At 38.6% G+C, this 18,484-nt stretch overlaps 1 long non-coding RNA gene across 1 annotated transcript in view; it reads left to right on the top strand.

Annotated features, from left to right (window-relative positions):
* Positions 1 to 1,465: 1,465 nt before the first annotated feature.
* The window catches only part of LOC145304188 (uncharacterized), a 60,847-nt gene continuing 43,828 nt past the window's right edge, over positions 1,466 to 18,484 (top strand). The window contains exons 1-4 of the long non-coding RNA XR_013874021.1: positions 1,466 to 1,512; positions 11,345 to 11,438; positions 11,797 to 11,826; positions 13,404 to 13,437. This is a non-coding gene — a long non-coding RNA (uncharacterized LOC145304188). The remainder of the gene's footprint in view (positions 1,513 to 11,344; positions 11,439 to 11,796; positions 11,827 to 13,403; positions 13,438 to 18,484) is intronic.

Here is an 18,484-nt window from a genome sequence, read left to right as displayed (position 1 = left end):
TCCAGGGAAGGTTTAAAGCTATTTAAAGGGAAAGGAACTGCACCCTGCCAAGTGTAGAAATCGACCGTAGAACATTTACCCCTCCCTCCCCCTCATCAATGAACAAAACAAGGATGACAACATCCATAAAAGAGAAGCTCTGAAATGGTATGACAGACGAACATTAACTCTTGTAGAGTGTCAGAACTGAATATACTAAATATGAATATATAAGATTTGACAAAAATTATACGTAAATTTGTTGCAAAACCCTTACAGATCCGGGGGGGGGGGCTTCAAGAGCCCCCCCCCCCTCTAGTTTTTTCAATCTCATTTTTTTTGTAGGTAAGATGGAGAGCTGTAAGTTCATGACTTTTTAAGTTTAGTAATTATACGTCGGCAAGAGTTGATTTTATTAGGATATCTGGTCTGTGTCGGTCGTGGTGTCCGGTCAAAGTCGGTTGGGTAGCAAAAAAAATTTGAAAAAATTCTAAATAAATCCTAATTTCTACACCATGACTTTTGTGTATAAGGTAGAAACCTAATTTTTTTTTTGGTGAATACTTAGATATCAATGACCTTCTGAGAAAACTGGTTCTATGACCATTTGACCGCTCCATGACCAACTTTATGACCGATTTTTGTCCGGCTTTTACTACAGACATATAAAATGAATATCGTGGCTTCTATTACAGCTAGAGACCTATAATCCTTGAGCAATAATAAACGGATAAAAATATTAATTTGCGCCGCCAACCGCCGTAACCGTTTCCGGTTTCCATTATTTGCCGTTTTTCGGCGATGATCAGTAAAAGTAATTTTTTTGTTATGAAAAATCAAAGTTCGTCCTAAAATTTGGTCATCCTAGCTGCAAAATTGGCCGCTCTACAGCTGTTTTAAAATTTGGCGGCTTTTTTACGTCTTTATCTGTACCAGGAGCTAGATAGAGATAGAGGGGGGGGGGCTCTTGGAGCCCCCCCCCCCCGATCTATTAAGGTGGGAATTGGGGCCCGATCTGAAAGGGTTAAATACAGAATTTTGTTTGAGGACATACTGACATTTTTAGGACTTGCTAAAAATGACGCTTCGCTCAAAATATTGTACTTTATTGTATTAGGAATCAGTAATCCAAAAATCAGATCAATCGGATGATTTTATCACATAAAAATTGTTGTTAAAAAAGTAAAAAAAATCAACATATTAAAAATGGACGTACGGACTTTCTGGTAACGATTACTACTACAGGAATCATCATGCAAAGTATGAAATCGATAGAACAATTTTAACATGCTTAAATTAACGATAAAAGCTATCCGTTACGGACGGACGGACAGACGGACTGACGGACGGACTTACGGACTGACCGACCCTAATTATAGAAAAGCTTCACTTTTAAAAATAAATACATATTTGCAACTTGCTCGAGGGAAACTGCTTCATCGTAGGATTAAAAAATTGTATTGTTAAATGTAAATTAATGCTTTTCAGATTAGAAAATGAGAAGATTGCTTTTATTGGTCTGCGTTGTCTTAGGTAGGCAAATTTTAGTCATCTTATTCATTTGATAAAAATATTTGGAATTTTTTGTTGAATTTGATTGGTTTGTTTCAAATTATCCATGTCTAAACATTTCAACCACTAATTGTAATCCACAGAAGAGGCTATTAGTGTTGGTGTCATTTTATCTCTTTCATTGTCTTATCCCTTAAAATCCATGCTAATTTAGGTCTATCCGTCTGTCCAAAATAGAAATATCAAATGAGTCTTTTGTTGTGTAATTTCCCTCAACTATTGTATGAATAAGAAGATTGACAGACTATAGAAATTTTTTAGGTTTAGAAATTAAGTAGTGTATTTCGGCACCTATAGACTACCCGAAGCTGCTAATTAGCCAATTAAATCCATTTTAAATTGCCAAAAATTAAGTATTTTGTTGGCGTAAACCAGTTTATGAAACTGAAGGGAAGTGGGTAAGAGAGGGTGAAATAAGAAAAGAGGGTTTTTGCGAAATATTAGTTTTTCTGAATCACATTCCCTAATCCGTGTAGATTATCTAATAAAGAATAAAATCTATTTTTCCCCTTTATTATATAAATTGGATAATCATTTTTTAACTTCTAATTTTTAGTATCTGATTAAATATGACAATAATAATATTTTAAGCTTAATAAGTATGTATTAATACTAACCTACTTAAAAAGGATGGCAACATCTATAAAAGCGAGGCTCTTAAATCAAAAAAGAGAACAAATTGGCATACTTACATTTTTAGTACTTGGTTATAGAAATGCTTTGCTAATGACATTGTAACTTATAGTCCTAGGAATCATTTTTACAAAAATATGATTAATACGATAATTGTAGTACACAAAAAATGTTGTCAAATCTTTTTTTAAATGAGCATGTTTAAATAGACTTATGGACTTTCTAGTAACTAGTATAGAGTTGCTACGCTTTCTATATCCTACCTAAATGCTATGAAGATCAGCTTACAAAGTTTGCAATATATAGGACAATTCTAACATGCATAAGAGCTAACCGTTACGGATGGACGAACGGACCAACCCTAATTTTGAAAAAGCCTCGCTTTTTATATAAAAAAAATACTATTAAATATCACTAATTAGTATGACAACATAGTATCTATTAATTTTTTTTTATCCTTATATGCTCACATCTTATAAAAGTATCAAGAAAAAAACAAGAATGACAACATCTATATGTAGCTAATGCTTGAAACTTTGTAGTGCAACAAAGAACGCCCTAAAAAAAACAGAGAAAGACACTTGAAGCTCTTTTGAACTTTTGGAGGACGTTTTGAATTACGTTTTAGTGGAATAGTTCATTATTTTATTATGACGTCATTCAGGATTTTTCGGCTAAAAGTTCTTTAACTTCACCCCCTTTATTATTGGCCCTATAAAGAGCTACAAGAAACTTGGTAATCTTTACAGGGAGGGAGGGGACATTGGAATGTAAATTACACTGGTATCAAAAGTTTTATAACCATGTTATCTTATTTGTTGACTGAACAACTTTAGGTACTCCTTGTGGATGTATATCCAAAAATCAAGTATTCCATAACTAATAGTCAATTATTTAAATGATAGAGTAGCTTTAGTAGTTCTATAAATTTATATGTGCATTACTAAGCTAGTATGAGATCAATAGTATCTTTCTTATTTTTAATTGGGTAAAAAGCGATAATAACTGGTTAGTACTATTTTTCATTTTTTGTCAATCTTATTTTTAATTGAATGATGATGCTCAAAGAAATGGGGAAAATGTGAAACTATCAAAAAATATATCTACATTCTATGATAACATATTAATGTAACAGGATGTTTGTCTGCTTTTTTTGCCAATTCTATTTGTAATTGAACGATGATGCTCAAAGAAATGGGGAAAAAGCGTGAATTATTTTAAAAATATATATTTAGCTATAATCCTTACATTAAAGTAACAGGAAGTCTGTGTGTGTGTGTGTCTGTGTGTAGATGGAGAGCTTTCTTACCGATGAACCAATATCGTTCTCCTAAACATTTAAGATTCTTATAGGTCCTGCGAAGGCTTATAACTATTTTGGGGGAGGATATAACCACCCTCTCATGATATATTTTTTTGAAAAGGTGGTGGCTAAAACCTTTACTTCTTTTTCTCCCAATACTAGTGCAACTAGAAGCCTCTAGGGGCAAAGTTAAGCCGTTAATCCCTATGATAAAAAAACAGGATGTTTGTCTGTGTGTTTGTCTGTATGTTTGTCTGTGTGTTTGTATGTTTGTACCGAAGGATCTCGCTAACTGCTATACCGATCGGGTTCTCCTTAACAAGGTAGCTTCTCAAAGGTCCCGTGAAGGTTTAAAACTTTTTGGGGGGAGGGTACCACCACCCTCCAAAGAGAAATCGCCCCTAAAAAAAAAGTTACCCCCCCAAAAAAAAAACCTTAAATATGAAATCAAATTATCAAATTCGACTCTTCCCTAATCAAGTGCCCCTAGAAGCCTCTAGGGGCATAGTATAGCCGTTGATATTTTATAAATTAATACTTTGATTATAAGATTATTAGAACTTCCCCCTTTTTTTATTCCAAATCATTATTTGAGGCCCTAGGGGGATATAGAGACCCCCCCTCCCCGAAAAGATACTAGAATCAGTCTTGGACCTATACTATACTGCCGAGAGGAGAAAAGTTACCCTAAAGATCTTAGATATTTTGCCTAAACACTTTTTAAAAGCTCTTGTACTAGAATGGTCCTATCAAAGTTTCCATGATAATTAATTCCTATAACAATTAGGTACAATTGTTATAGGTACAGAGAGTCCAAAAATATAAATTTGAAAAAAGCTAATCTTTACTTTTGGATAACATATTTTTGTAATTAAGCAATTTTGTTTCATTTATACTTTCCTTATTTATTTCTAACACCCTACAAGTGTTAATGTTTGTTTATCTTCGGTTTGTGGGTGTTTTCTTCTATGTTTAATTGCACTAAAAGTATTATAAACTTTATTTTTAACCTTATATATTTTATTGATTTAAGTACTGATTATCATAGTATATGATGCATTCAGTAATACAAAAACTTTTAGCCGCTATGCAAAGGGGAAAGCTCACGTTATCTGCTAAAGCTTCTAGTAAGAAATTATTTTTAAATTGTAAAATATAGATAACACAAATTACTCAAAATAGGTATAAAAATAATCTTTAAAAAGATATTAAGATGAATTATCAAATATTATAAGTATATCAAAATTTACTTAAATAATATATTGATTTTCAAAGTTTTGAGGAAAATATAATACTTTAATGGATTTTTAGCTCTAGCGGACAAGTTTTAAACTAAAATATCTCCTAAAAGTAACATCTTTGTAAAAAAAAACCCCGCTGATTTTCCTCTCTAAAAACACACAAAGATACACCTAACCAACCACTTACATACACAGGTAAAAAAAAATACAGAGAACGGTTCCCAAAAGTCCCTTTCTTCATAATATAACATCACATTAATATATATAGTTGTATGTAAATATCAATTGTAATACATATGTAAAAAAAAGAGTCCTAAAAACCAACTTTAAAGGGGTTGGTAGAAAAAAAAAGAGTTGAGGAAATTCTAAACACGTTAGCCACAATGAGCTCAAACTGGATAAAAAAATACATTAAAAAGAGAAAATTTATTAGAAACTAATGTTCTTTATGATATATAAACATTTGGGTGGATAAATTATTAAACTTTCATTGCTTTGTCCATTTTAAAATGTTTAAAAACAATAAGTTAGATATTAATCGAATATATATAGTAGTAAGGTTTTTTTTGTCTGAAGCTTAAGATCTCATAAATTGTTTGTCCGACAGAGTTGTACTTTTCAAGAATGCTTTATAAATTTATTGGGTGGTTTTAGGCTATTTTCTCGACTTTTCACTTCTCCGCCTTTAAGCTATGGGTGAGGAAACTAGTTAAAACATATATAAACAAAATTAAAAACTAATTAATAACAGAAGTGTCTATGTACATGCATGTTATTTGCTACTTTAGATCTCTAATACTATCACCCTACCTAAATAGAGAATTGGTTAAACTTCTTTGTATTACTTTTTTATGATTATTTTGAACTTTATGTGAACAACTTGCACTAAAACCACTTTTTGTAGGGTTGGTTCAAAGGTTGACAAAAATATAGCAGTAACACTTAATCCCATACAAAAATGCTTTGTGATATTATGAAAATTTTGTGTTCTAATGATTATTGTGCTTTTATGTGTGTGCTTGCGCGTTTAAGTGCTTGTGTAATGGATATAAAATACATGGATATATTAACAGGAAATTGATTGGTTAGTTCGTTCTTCCAGTAGAAAGAGAGGGGATGGGGTAAAGGGGTGGATGGAGGGACCCAATTTTTTAGCCAGTTGGAATTATCTCTTTATTAGAGTACATACGTACATCCAAGTAATTATATATCAATGTAAAGTTGTATGTCAAGTTTTTTTCTTTTTGTGTGTCTAAAAAACGACTTATCAAGTTATATTAGTTTAAAATTTAGACGCTAGGCTAGATAATAAAGAGCAAATCAAACTATAGATTATATTATGTCCGAATTTTTTTAATCTAAGAATGTTATTGTGTACAATTTCATCTAAAAAATAAATAAAAGTATATTTGGAAGATTTAAAAAACATTTAATTTTAAAATCTAATATTTTAAATAATTGAAACAAATATAAACAACAAAAATTACTTTATCTTTAATGTCGGTTAGAACTAATTGTCTTTTGGATTTTTTTGGAACTGACTATCATGAAATCATGAATGTCAGTAATAACCACTTTTCTCGTATTCATTCGAATCCGCTGGATAGGAACCGGTTCTCATCCATACAAAAAAACTATGTCTAGCATCGAATTATAACCAGTTTTCTACGAATATAAAAATGTACAATCATAAGATTAAAACCAGATTTTTTAGTCAGTGCCTTCAGCACCTCGGGGCTAAAAAAACTAGTTTTAATCTTATAATTGTGCATTCTATATCTGCGGAAAGCCGTTTATAATACGATGCGAGAAATAACTATTAATCCTTGTATAAAAGTAACAGGATGTATGTCTGTCTGTATGTCTGTAGGGTCTTGTTCACCGCTTTACCAAAATGGTTCTGACTTCTCATATGAAGGTTTATAACTATTCAAGGGGGAGGGCACCACCAGTCACCACCCTCCCAAGAAAAATCGTATCTAGAACCCCTTTTTTTTACTTTTTTCGAATTTACCGCCTAACGTGCCCCTAGAGACCTCTAAATAATAAAGGGTTTTAGATTGGGGATAATTAAATAAACTTCATAAAATACATTCACATAATATGACACATCTCATACTTGATTTTGATTTCTTCTGTAAAAGAGTAAAGAAAATAACTAGAATTAAAATACATTTATACATTTAAATTAAGAAATTAAGTTAAGCTGAAATTGGACAGGAATATTTTTTTTGTCTTAAGAAAATTTTTATCAAAAAGTTTTATATAGGTTTAAAAGAATTATTATTAATTAAAAGGCATTGGAAAATTTTTGTCTTAAAAAATTTGAATAGATTTAAAGGAAATAATTAGACTTAAAATGCATTTTATACATCTTAATCAACAACTATTGACTCCCCCCCTCTATTTAAAAGAAAAATTATCAATTAATTAAAATGCATACTATACATTTTAAGCTATTAGAAAACTCTTTGTCTGTGATAGTTTTTGCATTTAAAAATTTTAGTTAAAAAGTCTAGAATAGATGTAAACAAAATAAATAAAATTAATATGTATTTTATACATTTTAATCACTAACTATTGGCTAACCCCTCCACCCCCCACCCCTATTAAAAGGAAATATCATCCTTTAATTATGTATTAAAATGCATTTAAATCACCAATTTTAGTCGTCTATACAAGATCAAAAAGCATGTATTCAAGAAAAAAATTGTGTTTATTTGATACAACAAAATTTTATTATCTTTAGTAGCAAATCTACTGTAAAAGTCAGTCCGTAACACCATGGGAAAATGTAATTTCCTCTAATGATATTCAAGGTAGACGACTTAATTTGTTTTTGTATTGATTCCAATGAGCATTCATTATATAACTTACTGTATACGTCGGTCATTCAGTCATTAAAAAATCATGTAATGAACATTTTTGACGAGTTTCGTGATTTTTCTCTTTTCAATGTAATTATCTTGGCTGCTATTGAATGTAATAGACGGCTTATATGTTCTGTAAAGATTCATTCAAATAGCTTAAAGGATAAGGCGATGAATGATAAATTCATATACATACCCAATGATGATGATCCAAATTACTACTTTAGTAGAATAAAATTATTGGTTGAAAAGTTTAGACACTTCTAATTTGAATTTAGTTATAGTAGAAAACTTTGGGTACTAGTGTAATTGACAGTCCTATTTACAATAAAAAAAATTAATATACATTAAACAAACTCTAAAAAAAAAGTAGGTCATATGTACATCATTTCCATACATAAGATGACAGAAATGCTACTAATTAATGGCCAATAGATATAGAATATGTAAATAGTCAATCTGGCCCCATAATCTGTTAAAATTAAAGGGATGCCTATCAGACAAACACCTTTGTTCATTTCTTGTTAAATGCTATATGATGTAGTTTACCCTAGAAAAGCTTTATCCTGAGAAATTTGTAAAGCTGATTCATTATAAGAAGGAAATAATATCTGTACACATTAAAACCAATAATATGGCCAGATTGTTTCTCCTCTGTTTTTCTATTGGATGCGTTAGAGGTTTTGTATCTCAGGGATCTATAGGGATAAGACAATGGTCGATAAATTAATGTACATTCCCAATGATGATACATAAAACTACAACTTATGTAGATTAAAACGTTTGAACACTCAACTTAATTAATCAACTAATCAAAATTCGCTAAAGTCTCCACAGTTGTTAAGCCAACAAATTAGTAATTGCTATTACAAAACTTTGGGGACTATTGCAATAAACAGCCAAGTGTCCCCTCTCTCTCTTAAGTATCTAGACATTCTAAATCTATTTTAGTGGCCGTTCCCATTATTATTGTCACACCATAATAAAGGTATAAACTTAATTGTCACATGAATCAAAATAATGCCTATAGGAATGAATTGAAATAATTATAAGTCCAATTATCCACATATATTTCCATTTGTATAGTTCTTTAATTACTTGGAAGATTTTTTGTGAAGAAATTTCTGGGTTTTTTTATATTCCATTTGATCCAGGGGGTGGGGTATTAGGCTGTGTATTACACTAGTCCACAATGTTTTAGAATAAATTTATCTTATTCGTTGGCCTATCTTTAGGGTTTATTTTGAATTTTGAATGGCTGATTCATTAAGTTGAGTAACCAAACGTTTTTACTACTAATTTTAATCTAAAATTTATCATAATTTTCGTTTATGCGAAACTAATATAAAACGTAGAGGGTTGACTTCCCCTCCCCCCCTTTCCCTTTAAAGGCCATAGAGGCTTCTAGGGGCGTAACCGTTAGTGTTGTATTATAAAGTAATAATGAAATTGTCTGTAATACGAAGCTATACTTTATTTTTCAGTTTATATGAGAACCGGTTCTAATCCAGCAAATCAGTACTGGAATATTTATTTCTCGCAATGTATTATAAACAGCTTTCCGCGGATATAAAATATACAATTATAAGATTAAAACCTGTTTTTTAGCCGAAGGCACGGGCTAAAAAAACTTGTTTGAATATAATATAATTGTAATACATGCTTTTAAGTATGACTGAGAACCGGTTCTAATCCAGCGAATATTAATCGGTTTCGAATCCATACTGGAAAATTAATAATATTGTACGTGAATTTTCCTTATCAACTGATATATAATACTGCACCGTTTTCCAGGGATCTCAAGGGATAAGACAATGGACGATAAATTGATGTGCATCCCCAGTAATGATAAACAAAATATCCACTTATATAGATCTACCCAAAGTTTTTTATTTAACCAAAAAGAAAGCATTCTTTTAAAACTTTGGGTACCAGTGTAATTTATAGTCCAATGTCCCCTCCCTCCCTCATTGTTTTCTTAGCCTAAAACAATTAACTTGATCAAGAATAACAAAGTTAGAATCTATATCCTACAAATCTATACATTAGAATAGATAGTTAACAAGGATGACAAAATCAACAAGTAGAGAAGCTAAAGAATAGATTGATATACGAAAAAGTGACATTATTGTGCAGATCAAGGACGTCAAAGCTTTTTATTTTGAGAAGGGTAAATTTATCTACATATCTATCTATCTATTTATCTATCTATCTATCTATCTATTTATCTATCTATCTATCTATCTATCTATCTATCTATCTATCTATCTATCTATCTATCTATCTATCTATCTATCTATCTATCTATCTATCTATCTATCTATCTATCTATCTATCTATCTATCTATCTATCTATCTATCTATCTATCTATCTATCTATCTATCTATCTATCTATCTATCTATCTATCTATCTATCTATCTATCTATCTATCTATCTATCTATCTATCTATCTATCTATCTATCTATCTATCTATCTATCTATCTATCTATCTATCTATCTATTTATCTATCTATCTATCTATCCAGAATCTATGCCCTACAAATCAAACGTATAAATGACTTAAATAAGGATAAATGCATAAAAACAAGGAAGACAACATCCATAAAAGCGAAGCACTGAAACGGTAGGACAAACGGACATTAACACTGATATAGTGTCAGAACTGAATAATCTGAATAAAAATGTATAAGAGTCGAAGCAAAATTGTAAGTAAATTTGTTGAAAAACTGCTTGATACAGGATATTGTTTATGGACATACTTACATTTTTAGGACTTGATTATAGAGTTGCTTCGCTTATAACATTATACTGTGTTGTCCCAGGAATCGGATGATTAGATCACACAGAAATTTGTTTTTTAAAAAGTAAAAAAAATCAACATTCAACATGTTTAAAATAAACGTACTGACATTCTTTTAATGATTATAAGGTTGCTACGCTTTCTAAATCTTACTACTACAGGAATCACCATTCAAAGTTTGAAATCAATAGGACAATTCCAACATGCCTAAATTAACAAAAAAAGCTATCGGTTACGGGCGTACGGACGTACGGACGGACCGACCCTAATTATAGAAAGGTTCGCTTTTAAACAAGGAAGACAACATACATAAATAGGGAAACACAAGAAAATCAAGATGTCTTTAGGAGCATGACGGACAGACTAACGTATTAAATCATTAAAAATTTGTATCCTATTATATAAAGTAGCTAGCTTTTTTTGTAGCCAAAGATCTCGCCAACCTCTGAAACATGGTTCACCTTTACAGTGAGGCTTCTTATAAGTCACTGAAAGATTTTGGCTCCATATCCCGTCAGATATAGCAGTCGCTAGTCTATAATACAAAGTAGAACGATGTCTGTCTGTCTAAAGCTTAAGATCTCAGTAACCACTGAACTCTTCAGTGACACGTACCACCCACCCCAGCCCCTCCCCCCCCCAAAAAAAAAATAATTCTCTTTCCTTTTAAAATTAAAATATCAAATGGGGGTGGTCAACTAACCCTACACCTCAAGTGCCCCTTGAAGACTCTAGGGGTGTAGGGGCTAGTTTTTAAATATAACAAAGATAGGTAGAACTATCTTTTAAAAATCAAATAGCAGCTTTATTTCTTTTCAAATGACATAATTATTCTAATTACAACAATTTTCCTGATGGTTCTTTGAAAGATTTAATTTATGATTACTCATTTTATCTTCAGCTTAATAATAAACATAACTGTTAACTCTCTATCTATCCCTAGGACAAGATGAAGATGATGGTAGGATGCAAAATCCTCTATTCCACCTGGCCACTGAGAATCAAATTGTCATTAGGAATGAGGATGGTACATATAAGTAAGTTAATAGATAGATAGATAGAGAGATATATATAGAGATAGATAAAGATAGATAGATAGCTAGATAGAAAGATAGATAGATATAGTGATAATTTAGTGCATTTTAGTGATAATTTTGAAAAAGGGTTAAAAATATACCTTGCTTTGCCTGGATTCTTCCTGTGGCCGCCTGGATTTATCAACCAAACAAAATTTTTAAAGAAAAGTTGCCACTTGAATATCTGAAAATTTGTGTCATTCCCACAATTAAAATGAAAAGAAAAACAAATTTAGAGGGAGGGGTAGGTTAACCACCACCCCCCCCCCCCAAACTAGATTTAAGATTCCATAAAAACTAATTTTGTTTCTCTGTTTAGACTGGCGTACAAACATGAGGATGGATTTAGGTAGGATTTAATTGCAGTCTCTATCTATCTTTATATCTATCTATCTATCTATCTATCTATCTGGCGTAAAAACATGAGGATGGATTTAGGTAGGATTTACTTACAATGAAAAACAAAATTGGTGCTTTCCCTTAAAATGCCTGTCGAGCACTTAACCCATTCCCTTTTAAATAAAATAGGGTTATAGTCCTCTCGTGGAAACGCCTCATAAAGGGCGTTTCTTCGTATATTCAATTTTTTTTTTTTTCATAGCTTATTTTAGGTTAGGTTAGTGTTGGGTTAGGTGATTGCCCTGCAGGGAAAGGCAAGTTTTCCCGCAGGAGCTAGAAATAGGGTAAATGCTATTGTGAAAATACGACAAATCGCCCCTTAAGACCCAAAAATAGTTTTAAGATTACGGAGTCCTAACCCTGTGTGGTCTATAACTGCAATGTCTTACCCTTGCGGGGTTACCAAGTACTCAATATAACCTAACCTAACCTCCTTGCCTAAAGTATTAAAGAAACAAACTCAAACAACACTATTTCGATTAAAGATTTAAAATAAAATGGGTGGTTAGTGCTCAACAAGGAATTTTCAGGGTAAAGGCCACAAAATATGTTAAAAACAAATAATTGCACGTGAAACAAATGCGCAATTTTTTGTGTTTTAATTGTACTTCTTTTAAAAACAATTTTTTGAAATATATTTTAAATATTGTAAATAGTTTGTTCGTACGTCAGTTCGTACGTCAGTCAGTCCTTAACGCTATATGGAATATATATTATTTTCTCTGCTATTATTCAAGACAGACGGCTAATTTTTGTGTGAAGATTCTCCATACCAATGTAATATACTTTGTCCGTCGTACTCTCATTCCTGGTACAAAATAGAAATATTAAATTAAATAAAAAATATGTGAGAATGTATTTGTGGTATAACTTTTAACAAATGCTCTTTATATCTCTTTGTCTATATTCCCATTCATGCTTCTTTTTTGCTTCGCTTCTTATGTATGGTGTCTTCAAACTTTAAATATTATTTTAATCTCAACATAACAATTACATTAATATTATAACATCAAGGTTAAAGAAATTAATTACAGATTAGAGTACTTAAATATTTGACAAAAAAGTTTTGTATGTTGTGTAAGGTTTTGCCCCAAAATTTGTATTTGTTTAGGGATTTCTTATGGTTTCATATCCCCTCCTTAAAGCCTTACTAAATTTGATATTTTTTCATGCGTTGCTACAAATGATCTAATGCTACAAAACGTCTAATGTTACAAAAGATCTAATGTAAAAAAATTCTAATTAGATTAGACCTTCTGTAGCATTAGATCTTATGTAAATTAGACCTTTTGTAGCATTAGATCTTTTGTAAATTAGATCTTTTGTAAATTAGACCTTTTGTAAATTAGACCTTTTGTAGCATTAGATCTTTTGTAAATTAGATCTTTTGTAAATTAGACCTTTTGTTAATTAGACCATATGTATCATTAGACCTTATGTAGCAACGCTTATTTTTATGCCGTTAGTGATTTTATAAAACATATTTAAGAGCTACATTATTTTTGGTCTAATGATTTTTCTATTCAGGGCAGAAATAAAATCCGCGGATGGTTCGGTGCAGGTAATATTTATGTTTTTTAAAACATAAAACATATACAGTGTGTTTTTTTTTATGAGAACTTTTTTGAAAGCAATTTTACCCCACTTATAGTTATCAGAATTTAATGTGTGGTAGGGTGAAGCGTTTCAACCCTACAATCGCGAGTTCGATTCAAACGAGCCCCTAGCCTTAAAGATTCTATCAATGAATAACTAACAGTAGTTACTACTAAAGAGATATATTTTAAACTGAATACATTTACAATAGGATTACTACTTTATATACACAAATAGATGATAAAATAGGTTAGGTAGAAAGGGGTGCGGGGAGATGGGGGCGGAGCCCCATTCCGGTGAATAACTGTGGGGTAGGCTTCAGCAAGGGGAAGGTAGACATCTCCCGGCAAGGCAGGTGACTTAGGACTTGGGGTTGAGAGGGGCCGCGCCCCTCCCACTATCAGAGGTGTCCAATTTGACCGCTGCTTGTGAGGTGTAGGCAAGGCCCAGAAGGGGGCCGGGTGAAATGGTGATAAACTAGGATTAGCGCTGGGTTGTGATTTGATAAGCCGAAGCATAACATACTCTATGAAAGGCTTGTCCGTATGATGCCGCTTACCACAACCTCCCCTTCAAGGGCTGCGGGACCACTGGGACATCAGGCCTTGAACCATGGGGGGCGGCAGACTCTCCCTGGGGCACAGCGCGTTGTAGGACAGCTCGGGCTACACAGGCCCCTCGGGAAACTCGTTGCTCGGTCTGACTGTGGTTGGAGATCAGCATGGTCAACTCCCGGTTGGCTCCCAGCTGAGGGTTGGCGACGGTCAGGCCTCGGCGCTGGAAGTTAGGCCTTGTCTGGAGAACTATCTCTGTCTCGGCTGGGAGCTGGACACGGAGACCCAGGCTCACTCTAGAGGCTCCTAGAGGAGGGACAACGATGGTAGTAGGCGCGTAGAACTCCATGGGGGCGCCTGTCTTGTCCAGGTTGCTCGGCCTCTTGGCTCCTACCCGGATGGGGATAGCGGTCATCTGGAGGGGGCACATTGCTTCCGCTTTGTCCTCGGGGGCCGCTACTTCCATCTCGGTGGCAACTTCTTGTCCTGGGGGCTCGCTGCTGGCAGGTAGGGGCTCCATGTCTGCGTCTGGATTCCATACTGCATCAGTGGGTGGTTCCGGGACCGGCGGCGCCGGCCATTGCTCGCTGGGCTGGTTCTGTAGGTTCTCTTCCACAGGGTCACGATCCTGGTGGCTGGGCAGTGATGCTTCTGTGGCCGCGGCAGCTGGCTGGTACACGGGGAGCTGACCTGGTCCACTGGATGGCACAGCTGCGGCTCCGACCGGCAGCTCAGTGGCGTCTTCGTCGCCGTCCAAATCGTCCTGAATGTCAGTTGGGATCTGCTGGGCGGTGACATCTCCAGTGTATTTGCGCAGCTGACCAATATGCGCAGTAATTTCCGAGATCTTGGCTGTTGGAGAGGCTGGGCTGATGACGTAGTGGACGTCCGTCGCCTTGCGCACTATCTTCCAGGGGCCGGTCCACCTCTTGGTAATCTTGGCTGCTTTACCCGGCACCAGGCAGGGGGCCAGATACCAGACCAGGTCTCCAACCTCGTACTTGGCCGTTCCCTCGTAGGCCGCCGCGCTCTGTCGGATGGTCCCGTCTTCCCACTGCTGGATTGCGTCAAACACGGCGTGGTATTGCTGCAGGATGGCTTGGACATTGGCTGGGACCGACGCATACTCAGTGTCAGGCAGCCGGAGCACAAGGTCCACTGGAAGCTTGGCCTCTCTCCCAAAGTAGGCCAGGAAGGGGGTCACGCCTGTGGTTTTGCAGGTCTTTGTATTGTAGGCTAAGGCAATGGCAGGCAAGTGCGGCTCCCAGTTGTTGTCGTCTCTGTCTAGGAACAGCCACATGCCTGTGTTGAGCGTCCGGTGGAACCTCTCGACCCGGTTGGACTGCGGGTTGTAGGGCGGCGGATGTGTCAGGCCAATCTTGAGCTGGGCGGCCAGCTCCTTGAATACCTGGCCGGTGAACTCCATCCCATTGTCGGAGTGGATCTTCAGGGGGCATCCGAACGTGGTGGTGCAGTAAGGCCTCGGCCACAGTGATCGTGCGCTTGTTGGGGATGGCGTAGAGGCTGACAAACCGGCTGAACCCATCTTGACAGGTGAGGATGTAGCGGTTCCCGGCTGGCGTCTCAGGTAGGGGCCCCACAAGATCAATGAACAGGACTTGCTGTGGATACCCCTGCCGGGAGGGCACGTGTATCCCGGCTTTCAACCGCTCCTTGATGATCTTCTGTACACACTCAGGGCAGGTCTGGACCATCAGGCGGACGTCGCGGTGCACTGTAGGCCACCAGAAGTGCATGGCGACGCGAGCTACAGTGGCTTCCATCCCATGGTGTCCAGCCATGGGGGCTCCATGGGCCAGGAAGTATGCGTCCTGCTGGAGGGCCGGGGGCAGCAGGTAACGAGTCCTCTCCCCTGTCAGGGTCTTGGCAGTGATGGTAAGTGCTCGTTGAGTCCGAGCGCTGCGAACTGGCTGGCGTACTGTTGTTCATCTCGAGACTTGCCCCGGAGCTCAGCCTTGGTTGGGGTCTTCCCATCAGCCACCCACTGGCGGACACGGAGCAGGAGAGGATCTTGGGTCTGGGCTTCCAGGATTCGTTCCGGGTCCAGGCGTACTGCTGAGGGTCTGCCAGGCGCTGGCTCCCCTAGCTGGCAGAGGTGGTGGAGATACTCAGCCTGCTCTGCTAATTCCTCGGCGGACGGGGCAGGCATGTTGTCATCCTCCCGGCGGCTGAGGGTGTCGGCATTGGTGTTCTGGGCGCCGGGACGATGGCAGATGGTGAATTCCAGGGCCGCCAGTTCCTCCTGCCAGCGGGCTACCATCCCTGTGGATGCGTTGAGTGACTTTATTTGTAGCAAGGCAGAGGAATCGGTGTTGATCTGGAAGCTGCGGTAGGACAGGATCCCGTGGAATTTCCGGATCCCATACATGATGGCGGCCATCTCTCCCTTCCATGACGGGTAACGGTTCTCGGGGTCAGTAGTCTTGCGCCCCACGGCGGCAATGAGCCTCTCCTTGCCGTCCTGGCACTGGCTGAGGATGGCGGAGATGGCCCGGCTGCTGTAGTCAGTGGTGAGCTGGAACACGGCTGGTAGGTCAAACCTGGGTGGCGCTCGGATCGGGGCTTGGCGAAACTTGTCCTTGAGCTGTACCAGCTGGGCATCCATCTCAGCCGTCCATGTCAATGCCTTGGCCGTCTTCTGCCGATTCATCTCATAGGTGAGGTCGGCATACCCCGGGATGAACAGCTGGTAGTACCCAAAGAACCCCAGGAGTGCCAGCAGGTCCTTGGGGGTGCTGGGGGCTGGCCAGTCTAGGATGTGGTCGATGTAGTCCTCCTGCATGGCTATGCCTTCGCGGCTGAGGGTGTGGCCCAGATAATCGACCTTGGCTCGGAACAGCTTGGTCTTGGAGGGCTTGAGGCGGATTCCTCCCCGACGGTGGGCTTCCAAGACCTCTCGGAGTCTAGCCAGGTTGGCCCAGGTGTCGTTGTGGAAGGACAAGACATCGTCTAGGTAGGACTGGAGGTTGGCCGTGCCCAGTGGGTTGAGGACCCCAGCAATGAACCTGGAGTAGACGGAAGGGGCGGTGGCTAGGCCAAAGGGCATCCTTTTCCACTGGTACAAGCCTCTAGGTGTGGTGAAGGCCGTACAGGGCCAGCTATCCTCGGACACTCGGATGGTATAATACGCAGCCACCGCGTCTAAGGCACTGTAGATGCGGTGTCCCCCGGCTCGCTCTACCAGTTGATGGATCTTGGGCAGGGGGTAGCTGTCTAACTCTAGGCACTTGTTGAGGGCCCGGTAGTTGACAGCCCAACGGGTGCTCCCGTCCTTCTTCTTGATGGGCACCAGGGGGCTGCTCCAGGCCGAGTCAGAGGGCTCTATCACTCCTTCCTTCAGCCAGGTATCCAACTGGCTTTCCAATTCAGCCTCCTGCCGGGGGTTAAGATCGCGAAATTTCTGGCGGATCGGCTTGGTCCCAGGTTTTAGTCGGAGTTGCAGCTCTACTACATCGGTGCAGCCTGGGGTAGAGTTCGAGAATACATCTCTGTACTCTGATATCATGGTCCAAACATCCTTCTTGAGCAGGGGGTCCTTGCGCAGGAACTCGTTCTCCTCCAGCTCAAGGTCTGCCCACAGCTGCTGCATATCTGGGGGTTCAGAAGGTTCTTGAATGGAGTGGAGGCAAGGGGGAGGTTCATCGGAGACCTCCAGGATGTTGGGCTTCACCAGCTCCCCTGCCACGGGGAGGCCGGCGTCCAGCAGGAGAGGCATCTCCCCCTCATTGACCACCAGTACTCGGAACATGTTGGCGGAGCCAGGCCAGTGCGCATACAGGCCCTCTGGGATGACAAGGTACTCCCCAAACCTCTGTTCTGGGGCAGACAGCTGGATGGGGTCTTTAGTGCGGTGCCCCACCAGTTCAACGGGTACAGCCATGATGCTGCGCCCAGGTAAGGCTACCCGTTTGGCCGTCCGAAGCTGGGGTGGTTGGCCATTGGCTGGAGTGACGGCATTCAGCTTGTAAGTGGTTGCTGGCGCGGGGCCAGCCTTGGCTCCGGGGGCGTCCGGCCCCGACTTGACGGGCTCGGCGCCGGGAGTGGCTGAATCACGTGGGTCGGGTGCGGCTCCGAGTGCATCAGGCCACGACTTGACGGGCCTGGTCTCGGACTTAGCTGACCGCGACGCGCCGGGTTCGATCCCGGGGGTGGCTGGATCCTGCGGACATCCCTCTGCACGCCCATTGCGTGCATGAGGGACTCGGAAATAACAGCAGACCCTGGTACACGGTTGCCAGAATCAACCATGGCATCAACCTGTACGTGCTGGGCAGGGTCGTGAGTGGGGAACCTCACCCTGATATGGCAGGGGAAGTGGAGGTCTTGGCCATTGGACAAGGGGGCCTCCCGTTCGGGCCGCAGCTATGGTGCTCTCGCCTACCATAGTGAGTGCAAACCTCTGGGGGTGGTTTACACTTGAGCTTCGAATCACTTGAG

Source organism: Acartia tonsa, chromosome 13 (assembly GCF_053477335.1).
Source record: "Acartia tonsa isolate MP-2025a chromosome 13, ASM5347733v1, whole genome shotgun sequence".
NCBI lineage: Eukaryota > Metazoa > Arthropoda > Copepoda > Calanoida > Acartiidae > Acartia > Acartia tonsa.
The sequence above is the reverse complement of the archived record's forward strand: the minus strand, read 5'-3'. Positions and strand labels throughout refer to the sequence as shown.